Raw genomic sequence first — 10206 nt, forward strand, 5'->3', positions numbered from 1 at the left:
GTACGAGTGGAGGCGCCCCACGTGGATTACGCCTTCGACGTCACCCCCTGTTCTGTTTATATTAATTGAAATTTAAATATTTCCATAGAGCTTCAAACAGCCACAACTTTTTAACCATAAGTCCGAATGAATTGATTCTTTTTGGATTGTGTTCTGTATGAAAATCTCTAGCAGCACACAAAAGATGAGATTTTTCTCTGCTGCCTAGATTTTCTGATGAATTTCAGAGTGTTTCTTGATGTTTTCTTTTTGTGTTTTTGAATTGATTTCAGAAGGTGAAGCTTGTCTTGAGGATCACCAGGAGGAGTGTGACCCTCATCTGCACTAAGGCAAGCCACAACAACATTTTCATGGTGCCATTGCAATATTTGTGATTTAATTTCAACTCGAATGAGTAATTTAGTTCATGCATTTAAATCACCAAGTTAAATAATTATTTTAATTCTGTTGAAAGTTTGATTATGTGGACATGTTGATTTACAGTAAGTTAAAAGTTAACTAAGTTAGTTTAAGTTATTATAAGTTATGCTAGATTATGAAGAAATAATTTGCTTATGAAAAAGAACTAGTTTGGATAATATTTTCTTGGGTAAGAAAATAATTATGCTAAGATATTGCCATGGTTAGTTGCTGAATAAACATGACCAGAATAGTGCCTTGAGTCTGAAATGTTTGGTTAGTGCTTGATATAGTTGACCCGGTATTGTTCTTATGATTAGTGAAGCATGTTACATGAGTACATTTGCATGGTATATCATGACACCGGTTATTTTTACTTTAAGTTGAACCTGATAATAAATCAACTTGAACATATCATTGATCGGGTCATGGTGCCACTGAATCGAGTTTTTCCCAGTGCAACCACATTTGCCTTTATGGGAAGGCCTTTATTCGGTCCGTTGTCATGCCTCTAGTCGGTACCTCTAATGAGGGAATGTTATGGGCGTGCGGTACCCTGGCCCGGTAAGCAGACATAACCTAGTGTGCCCGTTGATGTTGTTATGGTACCTTGTCCCCATTTGGGACCGTTTATGTTTTGCCATGACGGTGGCCGTTGGTGTCTTTGGTAGACACGGGGCCACCCATGACTTAGCCCAGTGGGGAGTTAGTCAGAGTGGCCGGGAGAGTGTCATGGAAATGGAGGGGTTCTGTTGGAATGTCGTTGATCCACCCGAATGGGAGTGCGAGGCCATGGGCTCCTTGGTGTGGGTACAGTGCGCTAACTCTGCAGAGTGTATTAAATCTATCGATTGCCAAGTCCACGGTTATGGACACGCTCGAAAGTAGGTCGCACCATGGGTCAACGTTTTAATAAATCTTGCACACTAAATTAATAACATGGCACTGTTGGGAAGAGGATGGTTGGAAAACCATGTTGATGTTGATGACCAAGTTGTTGGCTCATTTGTGATTCGAGAAAGATCACCGTTTGGTTACGAGGTAACCCGTTTGATGACCATGTTGTTGGTCCGTTTTATGATCCGAGAGAGATCACTGTTTGGTTACATGGTAACCCGTTGGTAAGCAAGTACGTGGGACTTGAGGCATGAGATTTCATTCACTGCATCCATAGCATGATTTTGCATTGATGATTAAATTGGTTAATATCATGATATTGTTTGTCATTATGTTTATGCTTGTTGTGAGCTTGCAAGTACATTCAATGTACTAACCTGGCGTGTCATGACAGATTTTAGGAAAGGTTTGTTGGAACGGAGTTCTCTTCGCATCTAGATCGTGTGCACATCAGTGTCCCTGTGCTATGGAGTTTCCACTTCATCGTTGTTCCGCTTCCTCGTAGTTGTCGTGATCGATGTCCCCTTTATGTTCATTAAATAATGTACACATTGTTCAGCCGCATCGTGTGTGCCGCTTGGCCTCCTAACTTGTTGTAATATGAACCATATTCTGCTAGTATCATTAAAGCGGTTGTTTTCTGTACCAAGATGTTGTGTGTTGCCAGAAGATATGGTCTCTGGGCTGGCAATGCAAGGTAAACTGGTTGCTCTGAGTCGGGGTGCCACAGGATTGTCCTTATGAGAAGAGGGAAGACAACGATGGCAAACTCATTCGCAAGGACAAAGCCAAGTCTTCCCCAAACAAGAACAACTTCACCAAGAAGATACATCCAAAGGGTTTGGTGGCACATGAAGAATACCCCTCCGATGATGATGATGAAGATAAAAGTGGTGAAGGAATGGCAATGGCAACTATGGCCATTGCCACCTCTTCCCCTCCAAGGTGTCTCTCTTCGGTGCCCCCAATGAGAACCTCATCGCTAAGTGCCTAATGGCCAAAGGTATCAATAAGGTAACCCCCAACATCAAAACCACCATCACTACTACTCCTTCATTGGTAGATTGTGTAGATGATAGTGAGGTGGAGAATGTTGATGAGAATGGGTTTCAAAAATTCTTGAGTAAGCTCAAGGGTGAATCCAAGAAGCACTTTGTTGCTCTCTTGGAACAATTTGGTGAGGACAATGATATCATTGAGTCTCATGAGGATACGATCTCTGAGTTGGAAGGGCATAGTCTTGAGTATGCCTATGAGATTGCGGATCTTTCCATTGCTATAGAGGAAGATTGTGGTCTTCGTTCGACTCTTGAGGAGTCAGACAATGTTGATCATGCTAAATTGCAAAAGGATCTTGATCATGCTATTGTTCTTACTCGTGTGCTTAAATCCAAGAATGTTGCACTTGGGGATGGCCATGATAGACTCAAGGAAGAGTTTGATACACTTGACAAGGCTCATAAGGTCTTGAAGGGTGTTCATGCCTCTCTCAAGGAGTCTCATGATCAACTCCAAGTGAAGCTAATCAAGGAGATTTCCACATGTCCTCCTTTCGTTCTAATTGATAATGCCCATGCTACTAACCCTTGTTGTGATCATGTGCATCTTGTGGAGGAAAATGCCAAGTTGAAAGAGCAACTTGAGAAGGGCCTTGTGACATGCGTACAAAGCGAGAAGAATCTAAATGACCTTTTGACTAATCAAAAGGAAGTTGTGGGAAAGGAAGGAGTAGGGTTTGTACCCAAGTCAAAGAAGAAGAAGAAGAAGAAGAAGACCAAGAAACCTCTCCCGCTCAAGGAAGCTTTTGTCAAGGCGGGTGAGGGTACTCATGAGAAGAAGAAGAAGAAGAAGACCAAGGAATTGGGTGGTAATGCCAAGAAGGGAAAAACCGCCCCTATCAGCAAAGCTGGCGACTTTAACCCCTCTTATGTTTTGTGTCATGCTAGTGATGGGCATGTTTATGCCAAATTTGTTGGTTCTTCTTATGAGTACATTGAATGGTCTATTTGGGTTCCTAATACCCTTGTTGCTAACCTCAAAGGACCCATTAAAAAATTGGTACCTAATCCAAGCATTGATCTCTTGTAGGAGTTTGCTTCCGGTGGGGTGTCATGGTTGCTTGATAGTGGAACAACAAATCATATGACCGGGAGCAAGGACTTGGTGGTGGATGTGCATCCAATTGCATCTATGCCCATCCCATGTCCAATTCGGTGATGCTTCAACATTTAAGGTATTGGGACTTGGCAAGGTGGTCATCTCTCAAGATTTATCTATTGAGATGGTCATGCTTGTTGAGTCCCTCGCAAATTTACTTTCCGTTTGTCAACTTGCACTTATGGGTTTTGCAACATTCTTTGATCTTGATACTGTGACCCTTTTGTGGAGCAAGACTCTTAAAGTAGCTTTTGTTGGGCATGTCAAGAACGATGTCTATGTGGTGAACTTTTTGGAGCGACCCACTAAGACCGTGACTTGTCTAATGGCTAAAGTTAATGTGGGTTGGCTTTGGCATCGCTTAATATCCCATGTCAATATGAGATCTTTGCAAAGTCTCCTCAAAGGGGATCACATTCGTCGACTAACAAATGTGACTTTTGCCAAAGACCGTGCTTGCAGTGCTTGTGTCGAAGGAAATCTTCATGAAACGGCTCACCGACCTATGACTGTCATCTATTCAAAGAGGCCCTTGGAGCTCCTTCACATGGATCTTTTTGGTCCTCCATCCTTTGATAGTCTTGGGGAAAGAAACCATTGCTTGGTGATTGTGGATGATTACTCAAGATACACTTGGGTATACTTCTTCAAGTGGAAGAGTGAGACCCAACAAACCGTCATCGACTTTGCTAATGAAGCTCAACGTCAATATGAAGCAAAGATATTGATAATTAGAAGTGAAAACGGCACCGAGTTCAAGAACTACACCTTGGATGAGTTTCTTAGTGACGAGGGGATCAAGCACCAATATGCCGCACCCTATACCCCTGAACAAAATGGTGTGGCGGAGAGGAAGTACCGGAAGTTGATGGACGCGGCAAGGACCATGATGGCGGAATTCAAATCTCCATCCAACCTTTGGGCCAAAGTCATCAACACCACATGTCATGCATCCAATCGGCTCTACCTCCGCAAAGGCTTGAACGAGACTCCATATGAGATACTTACCGGCAACAAGCCCAACCTCAAGTACTTCCGGATGTTCGGTTGTAAGTGTTTCATTCTCAAGAAAGGTGTTCGTTTGTCTAAATTTGAACCTAGAGCTCAAGAGGGCATATTTGTTGGTTATGCTACAAACTCTCATGCTTACCGTGTCCTCAACAAGTCCACCGGACTCATTGAGGAGACATGTAACATGGAGTTTGATGAAAATAATGGCTCCCAAGTGGAGCAAAGTGGTCTTTGTGATGTAGGTGATGAAATTCCTCCTCAAGCCATAAGAAGAATGGGGATTGTTCAAATACTCCCCATTAAGGAACCCCTTGAGGCTGAAGGAGAAGGACAATACTCTACTCAAGTGGAGCCATCACCGACGCTAGACCCACACGTTTCCGAAGAACAAAGTTAAGGCCCTCAACCCAGTGAGCAAGAACAAGGGAAAGATCAACCTCATGGAGATGGTGATGCACCAAATGATGCCCAAGATCAAGTTCATGCCTCCGAGCTCGCCCAAGATCAAGAGCAAGCTCAAGATCAAGAGCAAGCTCATGATGGTGCTCAAGATGATGATCTTCAAATGCCCATCAAGGAACTTTTGGAGATACATGCCGCTAAGGTGGCTTCCAAGCTCGAGCGTCAACAACATGCCATGGAGAATGTGCTTGGAAGCTTGAGAAAAGGGGTAACTACTCGTAAACAATTGTCAAACTTTTGTGAGCATCACGCGTTTGTTTCATGTGTTGAACCCCAAAAGGTACATGAGGCGCTCGTTGATGAGGATTGGCTTGAAGCCATGCATGATGAACTCAACAACTTCGAGCACAACCAAGTGTGGGAATTAGTGTCAAGACCAATGGAGGAACACAATGTCATTGGGACCAAATGGATCTTCAAGAACAAGCATGATGCGAACGGTGTGGTTGTTCGAAACAAGGCTAGATTGGTGGCACAAGGCTACTCCCAAGTCGAGGGCATCGACTACGGTGAAACCTTTGCCCTTGTTGCACGTCTTGAATCTATTCGCATGTTGCTTGCATATGCATCTCATCATGATTTTAAGTTGCAACAAATGGATGTGAAAAGTGCATTTCTTAATGGTCCTTTGAATGAGTTGGTATATGTCAAACAACCTCCAGGATTCGAGGATCCCAAGCTCCCCAATCATGTATACAAACTCAAGAAGGCACTCTATGGCCTTAAACAAGCCCCACGTGCATGGTATGAGCATGTTATCGAGTTATTACAAGATCGTGGGTTTGAAATTGGGAAAATTGATCCCACTCTTTTTACTAAGAAGGTCAAAGGGGACTTGTTTATATGCCAACTATATGTTGATGATATTATCTTTGGTTCTCCTAACAAATCTTTCAATGATGAGTTTGCCGCACTAATAACCGAGAAGTTTGAGATGTCTATGATGGGAGAGTTGAAGTTCTTTCTTGGGTTCGAAGTCAAGCAAAGGAGATAAGGACCATTCATCAACCAAGCCAAGTATACCCAATACATGCTCAAGAGATTGAAGCTAGATGATGTCAAGCCGGTCAAGTTTACCATGCCCACCAAATGCAAGCTCGGCAGTGATCCCAATGGTAAAGCAGTGGATCAAAAGGTATATCGCTCCATGATTGGATCCTTGCTTTACCTTTGTGCATCTAGACCGGATATCATGTTGAGTGTGGGAATTTGTGCATGGTTTCAAGCTGCACCTAAGGAAAGCCATTATGTGGCGGTCAAGCGGATCTTTCGATATTTGGCTCATACCCCAAACTTTGGCTTATGGTACCCCAGAGGAGCAAGCTTCGATCTCATGGGTTATTCGGACTCGGATTAGGCGCGGGATTGTGTTGAGAGGAAGTCAACTTCCGGAGGGTGCCAATTCCTTGGTCACTCTTTGGTGAGTTGGTCCTCTAAGAAGCAAAATTGTGTGTCTCTCTCCTCCACTGGGGCTGAGTATGTAGCTGCCGCAAGTTGTTGTGCACAATTGCTATGGATAAGGAAAACTTTAAAGGATTACGGTGTCACTTGTGACAAAGTGCCTCCTCTATGTGACAATGAAAGTGCTGTCAAGATTTCTCACAGTCCAGTGCAACATAGCAAGACGAAGCATATTGAGATTCGTCATCATTTCATTCGGGATCACATCAAGCGTGGAGATATTGAGATCATCTACATCAACACTCAAGAGCAACTAGCAGATATTTTCACCAAGCCTCTAGATGAAGCAAGATTTCGCGAGTTAAGGCATGAGCTAAATATATCACTAATTCAAGCAATGTGGCTTGAATCTAGGCACACTCCACCACACTCATCATTCTATCTTGTTCAAGATGTAGGCATGGACATAGGGGGAGTGTTTTTCTCTCAATGAACTCTCCCTCCCCCATTATGCATAAATTGATCAAGTCTTTCACATTAGCCATTTTTATGGTACTTGTGCTTCAAAGATGAGTTTTGGTCATGGGCCCAAGGTTAAAATCTTCGCGGTGCCATAACTATTGACTCAAACATAGGTGACTTCGGTCACCACCCTCTCCTTGAGAGGTGTTTGGCCTTCTTTGGTCGTATCTAGTCATATAGGCCTTTGTTTGCACTTTGAGTCACTCCAAGTTTGCTTCTCGTGTTCATTTGCCTTTTGCACTTGGAGTAGCTTTCTCCGTTTGTCGGTGTTTCGTGTCTCCAACCCAAGCCATCCCCTCCCCTTGCTCTCCATTATTTGCATAAGCCCATTCCTACCTTGTTCTTGCTTGTTGTCGCATGCACGGCACTACCGCTGGGACTGGGCGGTACTACCGTCGGCTCACGTGGTACTGCCGCTTGGAGCGATACTACCAGGCCTCCTGCCGTTGTGTGGTACCGGGGCGGTACTACCACTCATGTGAGCGGTACTACCGCTCTTGGGCGTGGTGTGGGCGTGATGAGTCGGGCTGGGGGAGTTTTTACTCCCCTACCCATTCATCTCTCTCTCTCCCACTCCTTTTCCCTCTCACAGGCGACGAACAGGCAGCGGAGGGCCGCCGCCGGGCCACCTTTCCATGTCGTCTTCTGTGTTTCTGTCCAGTGGGATTGTTCCCCACCTTCTCCTCTTTCCATGGATGTCGGTATTGCCTTTGTTCTCCTCTCCTATGGTTCTATTCTTTGAATCTAGGCTTTAGGGTAATATGTGTGGCATTCGTTGATTTTTGGTCAAATTAAGGCTTGAGTAGGGCGTAGAAGACTGCTAGACTAGGTGGATTGAAGTTCTGTGGGAGGAAATTTGAATTTGGCACCCTCGGTAGTACCAGATCTAACAGCAGCAGTGGTCGGTCCATTGACCTCCTCCTCCGGTGGTACTACTGCTCCTGTGGAGCGGTACTACCACTTATAGGCGGCACTACCGATGCCTTGAGGCGGTACTATCACTCAGGATACCAACTTCCTCTTCCCTCATATCAATCTTTGATCCATTTTTCTCCCTTTTTGTTTGGCTTATGCAATGATCTACATTTGCTTTCCCTTGCTCTCTTTTGTGGGTTCCAGATGATGGCAACTCTGGGCATCAAGTCCGTCAAAAAACCCTGAGCGTCCTGGACGGTCTAAGCGCTATCGCACTTCTGAGGGGGCTGGTGCATCTTCTAGTGCTCAACCAATGCAGCCCAAGAAGACTACCAAGCAAGTTGCTAACAAGCAAAAGTCAAAGGTCAAGTCCATGTCAGAGATGTCTCCTAAGGAGTTTTGTGTGGCTCGTCGCCGCAATCCGTATTCCTAGCCTCAAGAACCTGCTCTTATCAACCACCCCTTATGGAACAAGCAGTAGTGGTCTATCTATTTTTATGTGCTCAAAGGAAAGAAGAATCTCTTTGTGAGTGTCTGATCCATTGACATTCCTTATTTGGAGAAGGATCGTGCCTACTTTGGAGAGGCTCTTGATATGTGTGGTCAGCTAAATATCCTCAAAGTCATGGAGTTCAACAAGGACTTTGATGTTGATATTGTGGCTCAAATTTTATGCCACTATTCACCTAGGCACTGATGAGGAAAGGACTATGACATGGATGACTAATGGCAAACTTCTCTCAAATGGAAGGCTTTCATGGAACTTTTGGGTTATGAGGACCAGGTCTTGACAACCCGGTTGGCTTTCACCCCCACAAGGAGACCACCTCTACTCACAAGTCTGCTCTCTGGCCATATAGCACGGTGAAGGTTAATTTCATCATGAAGAAGAAGACATATGTGTTGTTTCCTTTTCTAGATACTCTTCTTCGCATATTCAGGCACACCCTTTTCCCTCGTATTGGGAACTTGGATCAGGTTCACTCCTATCTTGTGGATCTATTGCTCTTCTGTCAGCATGAGAAGGAGGCAAGCACAGGAGAGTCTTTCAATGTTTCCCATATCATGTGCTCGGAGCTCCACTCTGCCATCACTCAGTGCAAGTGTCCCATTTATGGCCCCTTCCTGATGTTACTTATTGAGAAGGCATGGGCATACACCTATCCTGATGTCAGGTTGGAGACCGGTAACCTGGTCTCTCATGAGACTATTCGACTGAGACAGAAGGAGCACTGGGGCACTCCTGTTCCGGATACAGAGACTCCTTTGAGAAATGACGAGGCTGACGAGGATGATGAGCCAAATTATGAGCCCTCTGGAGTGGAGCCATCTTGGGCTAAGAAGCTCAAGCTGAAATGAAGAAGTTGTTCTGTATGGAAGCTCACGGGTACTTGATACGTCTCCAAAGTATCTATAATTTTTGATTGTTCCATGTCGTTTTATTATCAATCTTGGATGTCTTAAAATCATTTTATAGTCATTTTATATCAATTTTTGGTACTAACCTATTGACATAGTGCCAAGTGCCAGTTGTTGTTTTCTGCATGTTTTTTACATCACAGGAAATCAATATCAGATGGAGTCCAAATGCCACGAAACTTTACCATGATTTTTTATGGACCAAAAGGAAGAAGTTGGGCCCTGGTTGCACCTGGGGGGAGTCCCGAGGAGGGGACAACCCACCAGGGCGCGCCAGGAGGCCCAGGCGCGCCCTAGTGGGTTGTGCCCACCTCGGGTGCCCCCCGGACCACCTCTTTGCTCTATAAATACCCCAATATTCCAGAAACCCTAGAGGAGTAGATGAAATATTCATCCAGCCACCGCAGAGTCCAGAACCACCAGATCCAGTCTAGACACCATCACGGAGGGGTTCACCACTTCCATTGGTGCCTCTCCGATGATGCGTGAGTAGTTCTTTGTAGACCTTCGGGTCCGTAGTTAGTAGCTAGATGGTTTTCTCTCTCTCGCTGAATTCTCAATACAATGGTCTCTTGGAGATCCATATGATGTAACTCTTTTTGTGGTGTGTTTGTTGGGATCCGATGAACTTCGAGTTTATGATCAGTTATATCCTTTTATATCCATGAAAGTTATTTGAGTTTCTTTGATCTCTTATATGCATGATCTCTTATAGCCTCGTATTTATTCTCTGATATTTGGGTTTTGTTTGGCCAACTTGATCTATTTATCTTGCAATGGGAAGAGGTGCCCGCTACGTAGTGGGTTCGATCTTACGGTGCTTGATCCTAGTGATAGAAAGGGAACCGACACGTATGTATCGTTGCTACTAACGATAAAAAGATGGGATCTGTATCTACGCAATAGATAAACGGATCTTGTCTACATCATATCATCGTTCTTATTGCATTACTCCGTTTTCATTGAACTTAATACACTAGATGCATGCTGGATAGCGGTCGATGTGTGGAGTAATAGTAGTAG

Source organism: Triticum aestivum, chromosome 5B (assembly GCF_018294505.1).
Source record: "Triticum aestivum cultivar Chinese Spring chromosome 5B, IWGSC CS RefSeq v2.1, whole genome shotgun sequence".
NCBI lineage: Eukaryota > Viridiplantae > Streptophyta > Magnoliopsida > Poales > Poaceae > Triticum > Triticum aestivum.